Source organism: Phoca vitulina, unplaced genomic scaffold, assembly GCF_004348235.1.
Source record: "Phoca vitulina isolate PV1807 unplaced genomic scaffold, GSC_HSeal_1.0 scaffold76, whole genome shotgun sequence".
In the NCBI taxonomy this organism is placed as follows: domain Eukaryota; kingdom Metazoa; phylum Chordata; class Mammalia; order Carnivora; family Phocidae; genus Phoca; species Phoca vitulina.
Genome location: NW_022589779.1, coordinates 2,753,806 through 2,772,526, shown reverse-complemented (window position 1 = coordinate 2,772,526; position 18,721 = coordinate 2,753,806). Strand labels below are relative to the sequence as shown.

At 35.3% G+C, this 18,721-nt stretch overlaps 1 non-coding gene across 1 annotated transcript; it reads right to left on the bottom strand.

The window, feature by feature from the left end:
* Nucleotides 1–13,720: 13,720 nt before the first annotated feature.
* LOC116625324 lies at nt 13,721–13,855 on the bottom strand. The gene has a single exon (XR_004298063.1). It is a non-coding gene; the product is annotated as a U4 spliceosomal RNA (small nuclear RNA).
* Between the last annotated feature and the right edge of the window lie 4,866 nt (nt 13,856–18,721).

Below are 18,721 nucleotides of genomic sequence, written 5' to 3'. Positions count from 1 at the left end.
TTCCTTCCTTCCTTCCTTCCTTCCTTCCTTCCTTCCTTCCTTCCTTCACAGTAACTTAAAATAAAACTAAACCTTTGGAAGTCTTTTCCAAATGTGTATGAATGAGGTTTGGGTGTCACTTGAGACTTTCCGTTAGTGTTCTGACAAAGACTCAGAGCCAATAAATAACTGGACTTCTTGAATAGATCAGAGAGAGGCCCAGTTTTGCCTTCCTAGCTACCAAGAATAAGACCTGAGAGTTTTGGGGAAGGGGATGTTTATTAGTTTGAAGAAGGGTTTTATATATGTAAAGCAGGAATACTGTGGAATAATTATAGAATTACTCAATTTTAAATATTTCTTGGCTGAATTATGCCAGAAAAAGTAAAATGTGGGATGGAAAAATTCTATCATTTAGAATTCATTTAAACCCTGGGGATTCTTTCCAGCAGAATGGCCTTACCAACCTCTGTACTTTTTTCTCAGTTTAGATTCCTCAAGGGCAGAAGGCAATAGCATAAAGGGTTTGGGATGAAGCACCAGGGAGCCAGGCACTGACCTAGGCTTTGTCACAGTCAAGGGACCCCAAGCAATACCTCACCTCTCTCAGCCTTATTTTCTTGATCATTTGGGTTCTGTACTTCTCATTTTCTTAGAAAAGAAAGCTGATTCTTTTGAATGGGAAGATAATACAATTGCATATGTATTTCTTGGAGCTGAATTTAAATAGTAATTTAGAATACCTTATATGGGTTTTGGGGTAACATAATGGGCTCCTTAAAAAATTATTATGTTTTATAAAACAAAAATGCCATTCAAGTAGATTCTTAGGAATGCTAATTCTTTGTTAAATCTCAGAGAAAATATTTCTTTGAGGATTTCCATTTGTATGATAGATTCCATTTAGGTATGATTTGTATGATGGAAAGAGGATGGTTTTCTTATTATTCAGCTAGTTTGTTTATAATAATGCTGCACCTGGCCCAGGGCCTAACTCAAAGCAGGTGTTAGAGAAGTATTTACCAAAATCAAATCAAATCAAATGTGCAAGGCTCTGCAAATTTCACCTTACCTCTCTGGACTTTGGTTCTTTCACCTGTGAAATGAAGGGTTTTGGTATATATGAACCCATGAATAATTTTCAGCATTAATTTGTACATTCATTTTAGTTTGCATTGTGAATGTTTCCTGACTAGGTTGTGTGGAGTTTTTCTTAAATTTATGGGAGACAATCTAATGTTTACTATTATCCCCCATCTCTACTAGCATCTTTTTATGTTATACACAGCTGGATAATCACAGTTAGGCATCTTTTATTTTCAAAAATTATATATTTCATCAAATTTGCTATGAAAGAATCAAATGACAAATGACCAAACCAAAAAATATCCACAGCAGAACAACTGTATCTCCATACACTTAACATCCTGTAGCTAAGAAATATCTTTATAAAACATGATTTACTTTTTTTCAAGTATAGTTTTTATAAACTTGCAAATTTAAACGATATTACTCATATTGACTTTTACTGTGAATGTAATAGGGAATTTCTTATGCTTATAATTTTTAATAAGAATAGATTATGGTAGTAGTTAACTAGAGTCATATTTATCCTCTGGTGTAAAGTTTAGTTATTTTCCTATTCTTTTAACTAATTCTCCATAAAAATGATCTGCAACCAGCTCTGTACAAGTGGTTGCAGATATTTTGAATTTTTTCTTTGGGGACTATCACTTTGTTAATGAGTGTGTTTGATTTTATAGTTTTTGTTCCTTGGAGCATGCTCTTTCTGGAAAGGAACTCACTAATTTGAAGTTTCTGAGAGAAATGTATGAATATACCAACTAACCTCCCTCCTCACTCATATTATAGTTTATAAGTTTCATTTAGCATGGCTATTTTAATAAAAATGATTTTTTCCTTCTGTCTTCTTAATTATTAGCACCTGGTCTTTTCTGTAATTTTCGTGGATGGAAGGACACCAGTGATTTTTCAAAAGACATTGGGTCAGGAGTTTAAATATTCAGTGTGACTCTTGTTTAAATAGGCTTAATTTTATCCAATTTAAAACGTATGAATATAACCCCTATGTAATACTGTAAGACAAAGTATTTAATATTCCTAATAATGTACTTTGCAGCATTAAAAATGTAAATTCTAATTAATCATGCCCAGACATTTTTCTTTTGGAAAACAATGACTTCTACTAAGGTGACATTTTGGGGATAGGAGCTCCTATTTCCTTACAGCCAAGTTTAAAACAAAATTAAACAAAATCAGAACTCAGTGTGTTTACATATTTTCACCATTGTTTCTCCTTACTTCAAAATTGTTGACCAGCATTTTTAGATTATCTTGTATTCTCTAGATAAAAATAAATACATTTAAGCTCTCATTGTTCTAAATAGACAAGGTTATTTTCCAGATTTATAAAATCACTGATATTTAGCAGAAATGTATTTTTTGTTGGTTGAGAGAAGCATCCAGTTATATGTAGAAAATCTTTACCAGTGGGGGAAACAGGTACCATTTTTGCTTGTCTTTTTATTTCAATATTAAATTTTTCCAAAATGTTGAGGTTTCCTCTAAGATGGTTGCTTGGGAAATCTAGCTGCATAGTTTATTCAATAATTTTGAATAATAATGATCTTTTATTTAATTCTCAGTCACCAAGAAAGAAATCGATCATCTGTAATGAATTCTTCATCATAATTCTTAAATTGCCTTTGTTTTATTTTTCAAGTTTAACATTGCCTCAGACTATTGGGCAGGTTTTCATCGAGAAACTAGCTGACTATATTTTGGTGAAAACAACCTTTGGTTTTTCATTGGCTTGGGATGGAATATCTGGAATTTACCTCAAACTGTCTCAAGAGCATAAAGGGAAATCGTGTGGTTTATGTGGAAACTACAATGGCATTCAATCTGATGATTTCATCATTCAGCAAGGTGAGTGTAGTGTAAGAAACGTGTGGTACTTCTGAGGTCTTCTTCCTTCACTGATCAAGCTATTTGTATCCAGAAGGGTACAACTTCCCCTAGGTTGGGTAAAATTGGTGCTATCACTTGCCTGCTATAGTGATTTTAAGTGAAGATTGAATAGAAACAGGTTTGTGTCATTCGGAAAAGCCATAAGCTAGTTTACATTTACTAAATTAAGATACAAGTCTTACTCATGTAACAAATATTAAATGAGCACTGACTTTATGTTAGACCCAGTTGTTGGAGCTTGGGATACATCAGTGAACAAAACAAAGACTCCTCCCTTGTCTGGGCTTATATTTTAGTGATTCAAACCCATTTGAGACAAATTTATATACTTTTAGACAAAAGATATTTTGCATCCAGTCTTTATAGGAATGGATTTATTGACTACCAAATAATGGTTTTGTAAAGATAATAATGTGAACAGAACTTATAAAAGTTAAATAAGAACTTGGAAAGTTTTTTTATCATGTATAATGATGTACATATCATCATTTATCTACTTATACTAAGTCATGAAACTAATCTCAGTGAGCCGTTAAAAATGGGTTCTGTTTCAATTGAGATACTAGTGTGCAGTGGAAACAGAATAAGACAATCTTAGGACACAGTTATGATTTAGGTCCACACTTAAAGGTGCAATAAAGAAGAATACTGTTCTTAATACCAGCACACCAGACTGTGAATCTTGCTCCAACGCTTACATGTTGTATAACTTAAGGCAACTCATTGAATCTCTCTGATGCTCAGTTATTTTCAGCTGTAAAATAGAGATATAATCTGAGTTCAGTGTTGTCAGTAATAATAATAATATACCTCGATACTATTTATAATAACAGTTAATATGGGCAAGTAGCTATATTATTCCCAACCCTGACACCATCCTGTAAGGTGGCTGGCATTTTCTTAATTGTAAAATGAGGATACAAGGGGATGTGCCCAATGCAACACAGCTTGTAAATGGTATTGTCAGGGTCGGGTTATAAATCTGACTGACTTCCAATCCCATGCCTCGATAAATGTGTGAGAAACTGACTTTTAATCTGGAAACTGACTTTTAAACTATAAAAGTGCTATGTCATACTTTTGTTTTATAGTATAAAATTCAGAGAGAAGTGTCACCCCTATGTTGTGTTTTAAGAGACAGTGAAAGTCCTACTTAGAGTCTGGGTTTTGGAGTCAGATTGTGGGGTTCAAATTCTGCTTTGCCCCATATTAAACTTCCTAAATTTAATGACATAATAATAGCATGGAGTTGCAAGGATTAAATGAGATAATCCATGTAAATATTTAATCCAGTGCCTGGTACATAGCTAATACTGAATACGTTTTAGCTAATTTATAATCATCTCCAAGTGTTCTCAATAAGCCTAGAACGGAGCTAATAAGAAAACATTTGATTAAAGACATTCCTTTAAAAGGCCTTTGTTAAAATGCAAACATTTTACCCAAGTTGGATAATGCATCGTCAGGATTAGTTTACTAGCACTGAGAGTAAAGAACAGGGTTCCAAGCAGTCAATTTTCCTCCTATGTACAAATGAAGATAATAGTAATGACCCTGAGAGCTTCCTAGCCTTTGAGGATCAAATGAGAAAATGGGGGCACCTGGGTGGCTCAGTCGTTAAGCGTCTGCCTTCGGCTCAGGTCATGATCCCAGGGTCCTAGGATCGAGCCCCACATCGGGCTCCCTGCTTGGCGGAGAGCCTGCTTCTCCCTCTCCCACTCCCCCTGCTTGTGTTCCCTCTCTCGCTGTGTCTCTCTCTGTCAAATAAATAAAATCTTTAAAAAAAAAATGAGAAAATGTAAGTGAAAGTGTTCAAAAAGTCTGTGAGCACCACACAGATGTATAGTGTTGAGATCATAATGAACTAGTGTTTTCAGTTGGATATTTAGAATAAGAGGATTCACAAACTTGGAATCTTGAGACTATTAGGAAGTAGGGTTTTAGACTCAGGCGGACCAATCAGATGGTCATTATTGATTTCTTTTTCTTGAGTATCAAAGCTTCATGAAGAAAATAATACTCAATTCAGTTCTCCGTGTTAGAGTTAGGAAAGACAACTGTGGGCAACTTCCCCTGGGGCATCTGGGGAACATGGTACAGAGGTGAGGATAGAACATAGCATCTGCTCTTGCTAGAGGCAGAGGGACTGAACTAAGGATTTGAGTTAAGTATCAGACAAACTTTAATAACCTGGAACATAAAATGGTGAGATAATTGGGCAGCATGCAGAAGAGTGTTAGCAGATTCTAGGTGGTAGAAGACCGGCAGGAGGCAAGGGGTCTGAATTATGGCTGAATTGGCAGAAGGCAAGAAGGACCCTGCGAAGTAGGTAGGAAGAGCCTAAAGAGAGATTTCAGCTTTTTCATAGTTTTATTTGGTGCACAGTGTAAAGCAGAGTAATAATAATAATAATGAAAAAACAAACACAATAACTTAAAAGGATGTGACAAGAACCTGCCCTCTGATTTTCTCCCATTCTGTAATAATGCAAGAAAATGTCTACAGAGAGCTATATTATCTTTAGCTTTAACATGCCTAGTATTTTTTTGAAACTCAGCCTGTCCTTTGCTGATTAGATAAAACTTTAGAGGCACTGAGGTAGTTTGATTGAAAGCCATTGAATGCATAGTTTCTTAACAGTGATTAAAATTGTATTTCTTCCTGCATTTCTACTATTCTTCAAGGATGACTTCACAAAGAAATGAGGCTTTTCAGAATTTCTGTGGATATAGAAATATTTTAATTGATTGTCTCATTGAGATTCTGGTTCCATAATTCATGTTTACAGCTAGCTACACATCAAAATAGAAGCCCTGGTTTACTCTTGTTTTTCCCAACGTAGTAATTAATAATGCCTTATTTTCACTCTTAGAAAGTGTTCCAATATGTATAAGAAATTACTTTACTTGTAGCGTATATTATATGAAACATTTTAAATTTAATTTTGCAGGCTTCCAGACAACTAATTGATAATGGATTTAAAGTCTCATATATAACCAACTTTTGTGACTCTTTTATTAATGTGATGTCATAAAAATAGCTAAGGATGTGGTTATAAGCTGGAATTAAAGTGAGCTCTAAGGGACTGTCCAGGTTGTTTAGTTACATTAAAATTTGTGTATAGATACTGAAATCAGTGGGCCTTTGGATAATATTTTCAGTCCTACAGACTTTTCAAAAATGATGATGTTTTGAAATGAAATGTGACTATAAATTTACTTAGAAGTAACACTGGGGGCACCTGGGTGGCTCAGTCGGTTGAGCATTGGACTCTTGGTTTCAGCTCAGGTCATGATCTCAGGGATCTAGTACAGCCTGGGGCTCTGTACTAAGTGGGGAGTCAGGTGGAGATTCTCTCTCCCTCTCCCTCTGCCCCTCCCCCCACTCACGCTCATTCTCTTTCTCTCTCTCTCAAATAAATAAATAAATAAATAAATAAATAAATAGATAAATCTTTTTTTAAAAAAAGTATATTAGGCCAGGCCGATGCTTGGTTCATTGTGTAACATTTCCAACAATATCAGAGATAATGAGGTGGGCCAGACAAACTTGAAAGCTTTAGGATTCTAATAATCGATTTAAATTTTGAAACCTCCCCTTTTATTCATTCATTTATTTAGCAAATGTATTTTGAGCACCTACTACATGCCAGATACTAAACTAGGAATAAGCAATAGGAGCAGCTTTGACAAACTGTTGCCCTGTATGTAGAAGACAAAAGAAATAGAAACAAACTAAAATATAATTTTTGTGAGCAATAAGGCTATGAAAAAAATAATTTGGGAAAGATTAAGAGCAATAGAAGAGTATGTGTTTGGTCGTATTCCAGATCATGTGACAAAGAAGACATGTCTGAGGAAGTCATATTAAACAGACACCTAGATGAAGTAAGGGAGAAAGCAGAGGGAAGATTGGAGGGAATTTTGAAGGATGGGGAGCAAAAGCAAGAGCAAGGTGGGGATGAGCTTGAGTGGAGAACAGTAAAAGGCCACTGTGACTGGAGTAGACTGAGCAGGGATAAGAGTAGAAGGGGTGTCTGGGGGTGGTGTGTGAAGGAGGTGGGGAGTCAGGGGAGTGCAGGAGCCAGATTAAAAAGTCTTCCAGGCCACAGTAAAGTTTGGGATTGTACACTAAGAGAGTGAAGCATTCTTGTAGATGAACTCCCACAATCTCCCCAACAACTGGTATTAACGAGTAGGCATGTTCCTATCTTGAAGATGCTGAGAGAGAGTGGTCAAACATTTGGCTTGAGATTTCTTATTCCAATGGTGCAGAAGCTTGTCATCAGTGGTAGACTGCATAAATCTAAGTGGTGAGAAACCTAAAGCTCACATCTGACAGTTGTCTTAGATGAAACTTGGAGATGTTGCCTTGTTGGTTCTGCTATGTCTTTGAGATTTTAGATTCAACCTTTGTCTGAATGTGGGGCAGGATTAATTTTCATGTGAGGCCCTGAACCTGTTTTTGGGCCAGGTGCCAAAATGATTTAAACTTGATCTGAAGCAGAGAACCCAGAATGCTCACCACCAACCCCCTGTCTGCTGCTGCCTGCATATTAGCTCCTGAATCTTGCCTCTGCATAATGCTGGGATAGACTCACGATTCTTTAACAACCGTCTTGAGCACGTTTAGAAACACTGTTGATCATATTCAGATGAAATAGATTCACTTCTTGGTCTTCTCTGGGTGTCTTTTCCAGTCTTTCATTGTTTGTGTGGCTGTCTTCTGGAATCTCCACAAAAGATGTTTTTTTATTGTTGTGTACCTCAAAAATGGAACCATGATTTTAGCAAGGTTCTGACTAACGTCAAATATAATGAGAGGGCTGTCAGAAAAATTTCATACCAAACTTTTACTTATGTGTCTTGGTTTTAGGTGTATTTTCTCCTCTCTACAACACACTTAGGCTAATGAGTGCTTTACGGCGTGTATGTTGTACCATTCACTTTCAATCCTTCCTCATGTTGCTTCAATGATGTTTGCTTTTTCCCTTCAATGATTGGAACTTTTATTTGGTACTTACACTTTGTTCAATGTATTGTTTTTATGCTAATGTAATGTTATATTCTAATATCACTGGCAATCATTGGAATTATAAAGGTATTGAATTTAACTTTTTGACCAGGAAGTTTATGTTAATGAACTGTATTTATGTAAAGTGATGCTAATACACATATTTGTGTGTGTGTATGTGTGTGTGTGTGTGTGAAATAGAGGACTATACAGAAGACATTGCCATGTTTGCAAATAGTTGGTCGGTGCAAATTCCAGATGGCAGCAAATGTGTACCCACACTCTCAGATTTTCCAAATCCGTGCTCCAGTGGAATGCCAGCATTTGAGGTAAATTTGATGTGAAAAGTTTGGGCATGTTGGATATAATATACATATATTGTATTTGCATATTGAATATTAAGCACTTTTAGTGCAAACAGGACGTAATTAAACTCTGTAAAATTCAGGGAATGTAACTGCAACAAGAATAACTCGAAGATATTTCAGAAATTGTGAATGTAATGAGTTTCATGAGAGCAGTATTCATTGTGTAAATAGGTAGTTAGAAAAATGGTGATTAAAACCTATAAGCATAAATTACCTTCCCTTTCCTGGTAAGAATGGAGGGTCCTGCCAATAGATCAGTAGAAAAAATGAGAGTACGCGTGTGTCATTAAATATGTTCTGCTGACTGCCATCCTCTTCCACACAGGCCATCTTCTTCAAGTGTCAGATTTTGTTGCAGTTCCCTTTTCTGAGCTGCCATGAGTATATTGATCCGTATTTGTATATTGCCAGCTGTGTTAATGATCTTTGCAAGTAAGTGAAATAATTAGTGCTCGTAATTGAATTTTCTTTATCCAAAAAGAAGAGCAAACACCACTTCTGTAATGTAGCCCTCTCAGCAGTTCACAAAGTATAATGGAAGCAGAGAACATAAACCGTACTAACAGCTATTAAAAGCTTGCTGGATAATATGTACGGACTAAATGCTTTATGCAAGAGCATGAAGAGAACACAGCAATTCCTAAGTATAGTTTGTACCACTGATCCCTTTTGGGAGTTTAGAGATGTCAACAGATCCTTTCAAAATAATGTTTTGAAATGCACAAAATCAAACACACAAAGTTACAAAAGAAACAATTATTGAAATAGAGTTATCAAAATAGTAAAAGAAATGAATTTATGATATATGTGTTTTTTAATATGCCTTTCAAGTCGAAATATAACTACTATTGTTTGACATAATGATGAGTGTAAACAATATTTGGGATATTTGCAACAATTGTAATAAGAAATGAAAACATTAAAAATGAGGTATGAGATATCCTGTTGACAAGGTCATGGATATTGCTAAGAATATTGTATGTGTTTTCTATATGAGTAATTGAAGAAAATGCTAAGTGTCAGTTGGGGATTAGTGAAAATAAACATGTAATTTTCATCCCATCCAAGGTCACCCAACCCTTACATTTTCTCCCAGGTTAGGAACACCTAGACTAGATGGTTGTCTAGGGAACAAATTTAGTGGGACCATCGCATATGTTCATCAATGCGGAACTTACTATAGATTACCTATTATTGGAGTCTTTTCTACTATTTTTTTCAAAAATTTACCAAGAGTATTTGATTAACCACCTTGAATGTTCAAGAATATCTCAAGAAATTTTAATAAATCTGCATATCTTAAAGCGACTTAAGAAGTGTAAATGATACATGGGAACTTTGTTGTAAAAGATTAGACTAATTTTTGAGTGAAACCACTTACGTGTCATCTTATAGCTTGTAGCTTGTTAAGAGGTTTAAGTTTATCAAAGGTAATAACAAAGAGAGAAAGTTGAGATAATATGAAATTATCTTCTTTATAACTATCCTACCTTAATTATTGGAGATTATTATAAAAATAGTGAATATAATGATATTTTTCAGATGTTAAAATAAACTTATTTGGGATTCTTGTTAATTTTGAGTAGAGTACAGTTATATATTTATATGTATAGTCTCTAAATGTTAAGGTTTTATGAACTAATGCAGGAGTGTTGAAAGAGCTCCCCATCTGCCTAAAATATTGGGGACTGACCTAACTTAATACTTTACAATATTCTGTTCCCTATTTGCTTTTATTTTTTACTTAAGCGCTCTATTGTTACATCTCTGCCCTTTTACTCAGTCTCTTTTTTAAGGATCCCCATAGGTGGTCCATGGTTTTTAATTTAGCTATGTATATGGAATTAGAAATTGTTCTTATTCCACCACAACTCATTCTTTGGCCATTCTCCACTAGTCTTTTCACTTACCTTTGGCATATTATCATCTTTAGCGCCCACTTCTCAGGTCGACTGGATGAAATATTATTTGGCAGATCCGGGAAAGTTGTTTTCCATTTATTAGTTAGGATATTGTTTGGCTGCTTCAGTTGCCAAAGTATCAGTGGCTTAAATTAAATTGAAGCTTTTATTTCTCGTATATAAAGTCCAAGCTTGTAAGTGGTCCTGGGATCATAGCATGTGTCCGCTCCATGAGCTTTCGATGACACAGCGGTGCTATTGCTATGTCATCACCAACCCCCACTCCACAGCCACACCTTGATGCAAGGACAGATGGGAAATATTGTCTTTGGCTGGGCAGCCCTAAGCTCAGCAAGATCTTGGGAGTTCTAATACTGATGAGAAGCAGGCTCTGGAGACAAAAGAGAGCCTCTGTTATGATCACTTCATCTGAAATTTCATCGTTGAAGAATTAACATTTTTGTCTTTCGAAATTATGATATTTGTAGGCTTTAGATTTTGCAATACAGTTGCTTTCTCCAAGGCAAATAAAAATAGCAGCATAGAGAAACACATTTTACTGGTTGAAATCAATCGGTATCTTAAGTGATATGTTGGAGGTGAAGGGGCCGGATTTGGGGGCAGAGCAGGCATGCAATACCAAAAGAAGGGTGTTATAAATCAAGTGAGTGGGCCTTGATTAAATGGAAGTGAGAGGCTACCTTAGCCTCTTACTTGTCCAATATTTCACCTAGGACTAGGCTTACTTACATCCCTTTTCCCCTCAAGGAGATTCTCTTCATTTCTTATATTATGGGATGGCACCACTAAGATCCTGTATCAGGAGAATAGAATTGTGAATCTGCTGAACACAAATTAATTTCCTGCTTGCATTATGCTAGTATTTTGAATTCGATTCAACACACATTTGCTTAGCAGCTATTCTGAGCTGAGCATTGTGCCACATCTTGGAGAAACAAACAGTTTAGACATGGACCCTGTCCTAGGAACGCACATTCTAATGGGGCAGAAAGAGGTCTCCAGCAATGACACATGCTCTAAATGTGAGGTGCTGTGGCTGTGGAAGAGAGGATTGTTGGCTTTATCAGGGAATGCCCACCACAGCTCCATAAAGGAGATGACATTGGAGTTGGAATTGAAAGGATGATATAATACCAATCTTTGAATTTATGCCCTCCTGTTTCTGCTTTTATGAATGATAAACCTACCCTTAGTTTGTTCTCTATACTTAATAGTCTCTTATGGTTTGCCTCCATTTCTTTCTTTTTTTTTTTCTTTCCCTTCCTTCTGGAAGGGACGTGGGTAGGGAATGAGCTAAATGTGTGATGGGCATTAAGAAGGGCACTTGTTGGGATGAGCACTGAGTGTTATATGTAAGTGATGATATCCCAATTCCACTCCTGAAAACAATATTACACTGTATCTTAACTAACTAGAATTTAAATAAAAATTTGAAACAAAAAATGATAAACCTAGCAGCAAGGAAATGCTTTTAACTTTGCCACTCCAAAGTCAATTGATTTAAAAACAATTATTATTTAATGCTCATTTTCATTATTAAAGTTAATATCCAAAATGGAGCAAATAAGTTCATTTTCCCCTCAGTATATTGGAATAATAATTTATTTCTTGCCCAATTGTTGTGAATTTTCCTGTGATGCCGTATGTCAAGGGCCTGGCATGGAACCTAGAGTTAACATAGGTACTTAAGAATCAGGAAACAACAGATGTTGGCGAGGATGCGGAGAAAGGGGAACCCTCCTACACTGTTGGTAGGAATGAAGGCTGGTGTGGCCACTCTGGAAAACAGTATGGAGGTTCCTCAAAAAGTTGAAAATAGAGCTACCCTATGACCCAGCAATTGCACTACTGGGTGTTTACCCCAAAGATACAAATGTAGTGATCCGAAGGGGTACATGCACCCCAATGTTTATAGCAGCAATGTCCACAATAGCCAAACTATGGAAAGAGCCAAGATGTCCATCGACAGATGAATGGATAAAGAAGATGTGGTATATATATACAATGGAATATTATGCAGCCATCAAAAAAGGCTGAAATCTTGCCATTTGCAATGACATGGATAAAACTAGAGGGTATTATGCTAAGCGAAATAAGTCAATCAGAGAAAAACATGTATCATATGATCTCACTGATATGAGGAATTCTTAATCTCAGGAAACAAACTGAGGGTTGCTGGAGTGGTGGGGGGTGGGAGGGATGGGGTGGCTGGGTGATAGACATTGGGGAGGGTATATGCTATGGTGAGCACTGTGAATTGTGTAAGACTGATGAATCACAGACCTGTACCTCTGAAACAAATAATACATTATATGTTAAAAAAAGAAGAAGAAGAAGAAGAAGAAGAAGAAGAAGAAGAAGAAGAAGAAGAAGAAGAAGAAGAAGAAGAAGAAGAAGAAGAAGATGATAGCAGGAGGGGAAGAATGAAGTGGGGGGAATCTGACGGGGAGATGAACCATGAGAGACTATGGACTCTGAGAAACTAACTGAGGGTTCTAGAGGGAAGGGGGTAGGGGGATGGGCTAGTCTGGTGATGGGTATTGAAGAGGGCATGTATTGAATGGAGCACTTGTGTTATATGCAAACAATGAATCATGGAACACTACATCAAAAACTAATGATGTAATGTATGGTGATTAACATAACATAAAAAAAAAAAAGAAATGGGAGCTATTTTAATAATAGTTGCCTTGGGTTGGGAAACCAATATTCAGGTACTTTGTTAACTTTCAAAGCCTCTATTAATTGTAGGAAACAAGACACATCTTTTAATGTAAATCAGAAACTTATTATCTTTCTAGGAATTCAACAATATTAGCTTACCCTGTTTTTTAGAGAATTTTTTTGTTTGGAGGTTTAGAATATTTTCTGAGCTTCTGAAGTTTATGTGCTTAGCCTTGTTTTTCCCTCTACAGCTCAGTTAATTGGACTAGATAAGCTGTATGACTCCAATTACAGCAGCACAGGAGAAGTGCAATTTGAGATGCGTGGCTTTACAACAGAGATACTGAAAATGCTAGGGTTCACAAAATACAACATTCTTAAGGTCATTATCTTGTAAGATGTTTAACTATTCAATTTTGAGTTTGAATTGGGTTGAAAAACAAGTCCACTACCTTATTATAAACACTGCTTATTTTATAGATGCTATGTTAATCTGCTTTGGGAATTGGCAGACCTCTTATATTTGTTTGGGGGAGCTTCTAGGGTGATTATAAGAAAACAATGAGAGATTATCTACTCTTGGCAATATTACAAAAGTAACTAGCTTTAGCAACTTAAGCTTGAAAGAATTAAAAATTTAAAAAAAAGAATTAAAAATCTTTTAAATCTTAAAGTTAAATGCTATTTATTCAATCTTTCAAAACTGCTGTTTTATTAGTACTAGTTTTATTCCAGCACGTAGACTATTAAGAGCATGGTATCTTGGAAATAATTTTCATATTTGATGCTTTTATTGTGATAGAATTTTATCTATTATAATGGGATTTCTAGATGTAAATTTATAAATATAGTTTCAATTAGCAATAATCGTGCCTCGGATAAACCTCATTGGCTACGATACTGCCACTGCTCAAAGCTTAAATTTATAAATATAAATTTGTTTATATTTATTAATAGGATTTTCTAAAAGTTCTGGAATACTTGGTGTGGGAGCAAAGTGATACATACAAAGATTCTGGGCAGAATGTCATAATTAAAATAGAAAAGCTTTTCAGTACAGGGACTCTTTTGAATCAAAGGAAAAGTGACCAAATCATTGAAATAGTTAGATGAAGACAATTTGCCCAGGCCCTTTGAAGTTGGGATCTCATGCTTATATATTTTCTGCATTATTGTACATGATGTGTGCATGCTGACATCAGTTTATAATAGAATATTCACCATGCACTCAGCATTTCTAGAGATCAGGAGCTCAAAGCTTGGTTTCTACCCATATTTCCTGTGTGACTATGGCTCTCTTCACTTTCCAGAACTGATGATGATGAAACCTATTGCCGAGCAGCCACCGAGTATGCTAGAGCCTGTTCCCATGCTGGCCACCCTATTCAAGACTGGAGAGATGACTTTCCAGCATGCAGTATGTTTTCTTATTTTCCTAAACCATGTGTATTTTTGTTAATTTCAGGTTTATCCTAACACTTAAAACTAATGATTGGCAAAGATTTGTCATTGACACAATAACATTGGTAAACTTGCATACTTTTCAAAACACTGTACTTTTTTTTGAAAGAGAGGTGAGTAGATTTGACTTACAGCTCCCTTGTTTGCCCATTTTAGCTGATAAATGTGATGATAGCTTCGTCCACCGGGATTGTATCAGTTGTTGCCCACCAACCTGCACATTTGAGAAACAGTGTCTTGGGAGCAATCTCCATTGTCTTGATGGATGTTACTGTGCAGATGGTAAGCACTTCGTGAAAGAAATGATGGCTGTACTCATGGAAATTAGTATCCAGCAATCTAAGAATCATATCATAATGTCCTGTCTCAGGACATTAGGGCTATTGCAATTTTCTACCCTTGTAGGATTTGGCCCTCAAACTGACTAGGAAGGATGGCTGCTTTTCTACTTTGTACATTTCCCAGGAAATTTGGAATCCAGAGTCCTGAAGTTAACCATGAGTTAACAAATCTTTTGCTCTCTTGGATATTTAAGGACATTTAATAATTTGTCTATTTTCATATTTTGAAGACGAAAGCAAGTTCAAAAAAAGCCTCACATTTTGGCAGTATAAGATTTTGGTCCTGATGTAGTTTTAATATTTGAAATTAGAAGTAACAGAGCCAGTGATACAGGTGAGATTTAAAATTAGGAATGATTGCTATACAGATAGAACTTTACAAAGAACACCAGGATTTACTCAAACCCTTTTATTTTTACAGATTAAAAAAATAGAATCCCAGAGATGTTAAGTGTTTTCCTCACTTGGGCAAGGACTATTGGAATCAGATCTGTTGACCTCAGTCCTTTGGTCTGTTAGTGTCACTCAAAGCCTAATCTTTAGACCAGTGCCAGGCCTGAACCATTTCTTACCAATGATACAACAAGGAGTTTGAACAAGAATAAAAATCCATGTGCCAAAATATAAGTCAATGCTCCTTCACCTAGGAACTCCTACTCTGAAAAAGGTCAGCTGAACGAAACACGTGCTTGGTAACATGGTTGACTTACATTCTGGCTCGGCCACCTTTCCCCATTAAGGAGGTAGAAAAGGCTGGTCCTCTGCACTGGTCCTTTGAGTAGCACTCCCTGGCTCTTTATTATCTGCGTGACAATAATGGAAATCTCTCATTTTGAGATGAACAGAAATTAAACCAAGAATATATGTTCTCTCTCCTTCCCTCCCTTTTCCCCTCGAAAGCAAGGAAATACTGTCTTGTTGCCTTTATCCTGTGTAATGAAACCTGAGTTTTTGATGGCAAGTCATGGAATAAAAAAGTTGAAAATCACCGAAATAGACCCGTATAACGTAGCTACTGATTGAGTTAGAACCAGGTTGTCAGTAACCTCTTTAAAAGTAAAAAAAAAAAAAAAAAAAAAAAAATATATATATATATATATATATATTCAGCACCTGGTGTAAGTAGGTGTTCAATAAAAGTTGGTTGAATTATTACATGCAAAGAACACATTTTTTGTTATTTCTTTTGAGAATTTGATACATATTTTTCTTAAATAGGACTCATAATGGACAATGGGACTTGCATCTCCTTGGAAAACTGCCCGTGTAGTTTTCATGGATTAGCTTATTCAGTTGGTTCAAAAATTGAACAAGAATGTACTGAATGGTATGTGATTAATGTACAGCCATTTATTTCTATGTACCTGGCTAGTTGATATCTTTCCCATGATATATGTTTAAAGGATTATACTTATTACTGATTTTCTTCCAAAAATTCCAAGACACGGTTTGCATCTTATTTAAAGTCTCTACGGGAGTGGGGTAGGGGGCCATATATATTTTCATATTTTAAAGATGAAAGCAAGTTCAGAAAAAAGAACTACAAAAAATATAGAAAATCTATCATTTCTTTTATGATTTAATTCTTCTCACTTTCCTTGGTAATAATTCCATCAAATCATATACCCATGTAATGCGTCTGTCTGTTGCATTTTCTTCTTATCTGTAACCAGTACTTTGCATGTACTTTTACTATTAGAACTTAATGGTGTTCCTGGCCTTCTCTGTTGGGTACTTGAAAAAGTGTCTCTCCATATTGCCAGTACTTGGCCATGATTAGAGACATTTAGAATTTCTTATTCTTAGCTAATTAAGACTATTCTAGGAAAGCACTGAATCCCTCCAGGGAAGTCTTATAAAGAAACAGGTCTAAATGTCATCAGGCCCTTTCCCCTTTGCTGTTAGTGTAATATAAGTGACATGCAGGTAGATAACCAACCATGTTCTTACATACTCGGTTAAGCTCCTGACTGTCAGAGATTCTGCTTCCATCCTTCTCTCCTCAAACTTTTTTTTTTTTTTTTTTTAAAGATTTTATTTTATTTATTTGAGAGAGAGAGAGAATGAGAGACAGAGAGCATGAGAGAGAGGAGGGTCAGAGGGAGAAGCAGACTCCCTGCCGAGCAGGGAGCCTGATGCGGGACTCAATCCCGGGACTCCAGGATCATGACCTGAGCTGAAGGCAGTCGCTTAACCAACTGAGCCACCCAGGCGCCCTCTCCTCAAACTCTTTTTGCTGGCAGAAGGCAGAATTTATCTTACAGAAGAGGACATCTTTTCTCTTTTTAATGTCTGATGATCCTCAAAAGAGAAAAGTCTCTTTTCTCAATTTTTAATAGATGAGATAATATATTAACTGTTTATGAATGTTTCTCTAATAATATAGGTAAATACTTTTCACGTGCAACTTCTTTTAGTTTAAGCAATGAGAGAAGGACATAAAACAAGTTCTCTGTCTGCATAGGACTTTTGTTCCAGGCTATTCTGTGTTCCCTTTGTATCATCTTAAGTGATGTAAGTATGACACACAGTAAATCATAATTTAGGTACTGGCCAGTCCAAATTTATCAGTCAATTGAACTTCTGTCAATGTATTTTTCAATTATAGGTGAGATTATTCTGAACCTATAAACATGGTATGTTTTGGTACATCAATCAGTACATTGATGCAAATATTAATATAGTTTCTCTATACCAGTAATTAATAGTCTTATAATTTCATTTAGTGTATGTGTTGGTGGAGTTTGGAACTGCACTGAGCATGACTGTCCAGGTAAATCTTTTAAAATGTTTCTAAAGAAAAAAATCTCAATTTTCTTTAAGTTGAAGGAAGATAGCAATGATTTTTATGAGGTCATCTCATATATAACAAGAGATGTAATGATCAATAAATCCAGATATTTGGAGGATAAATGGAAAATTGAATAAAGAATAGCTTTGAGCAGGAAACTGGTAAAAATTTATTGAAGTAGTATAAATATTACAAAACCTAAAAATTACATGGAAGAGCTATCATTTAATAAATTTTAAATTAAATTTAATAACATAATCTAGTAAGTTTGTCAAACTAGTACATTTTAGACACTTTATTTTTTTTCATTTTAGAAACTTCAGCTATTCTTTCTGATGCATGATTATTTACCCTACGTCAACTTTGTTTTTTAAGAACAAACATAATTTCTTTCTCTGCCTTCTCCTTCTCTCTCTCCTTCTTTTTCTCTTTTCTTATTTTTGTGATTATTTTTTTGGTAGTTCAATGCTCCGTTGTGGGTGATTCTCATTTTACAACATTTGATGGTCGACATTATTCTTTTATTGGAATGTGCCAGTACATCCTTGTGAAAGGAACTGGAAAAGATAAATTCACAATTACTTTACAGAAAGCTCACTGTGAACAGGTAGGAACATCTCAAAATGGCCAGAGGAATGTTCTTTGTTTTGTTTTGTTTTTGACTCAAGCTTCATTCTAGGTTAAGAGTGATAATATGAATGGGTACGGTTATTTTCTTCAAAAATGATTGTTAAGATGTATCATTATTCTACATTTGACAAAGAAAGAAAAAATGTTGGTAATCTATGTTTTACTATTGATTATATGATGCATCCTGATTTGATATTAAAATAGGAAAACGTATGTGTTTTAGATTTAATATTATGTATTTAATTGTATTTTCTTTCTTAAAAAATGCTATTTGCATGTATAGTTTTTTGAACGTTTCATGCATGATTGCACAATGGACCTAAGTTTTTGGTTATTTCAAAAACTACTATTTTAAAGAGGTGATTCTTGACAGGAGTGAATAGGCTTCATATATTCTAAATAGATGTGATGAATTTCTTAGCATCCTGAAATATTTATTTTACAACTTTTCTTCAAATAAACACATTGATTATTTGTAAAGACACACAGGTTTTCCTCTCCTTAAGTCAGATAGTCAAAATTTTGCAGAAATCTTTAATTTTTTAGTTTTATTCCAATGTG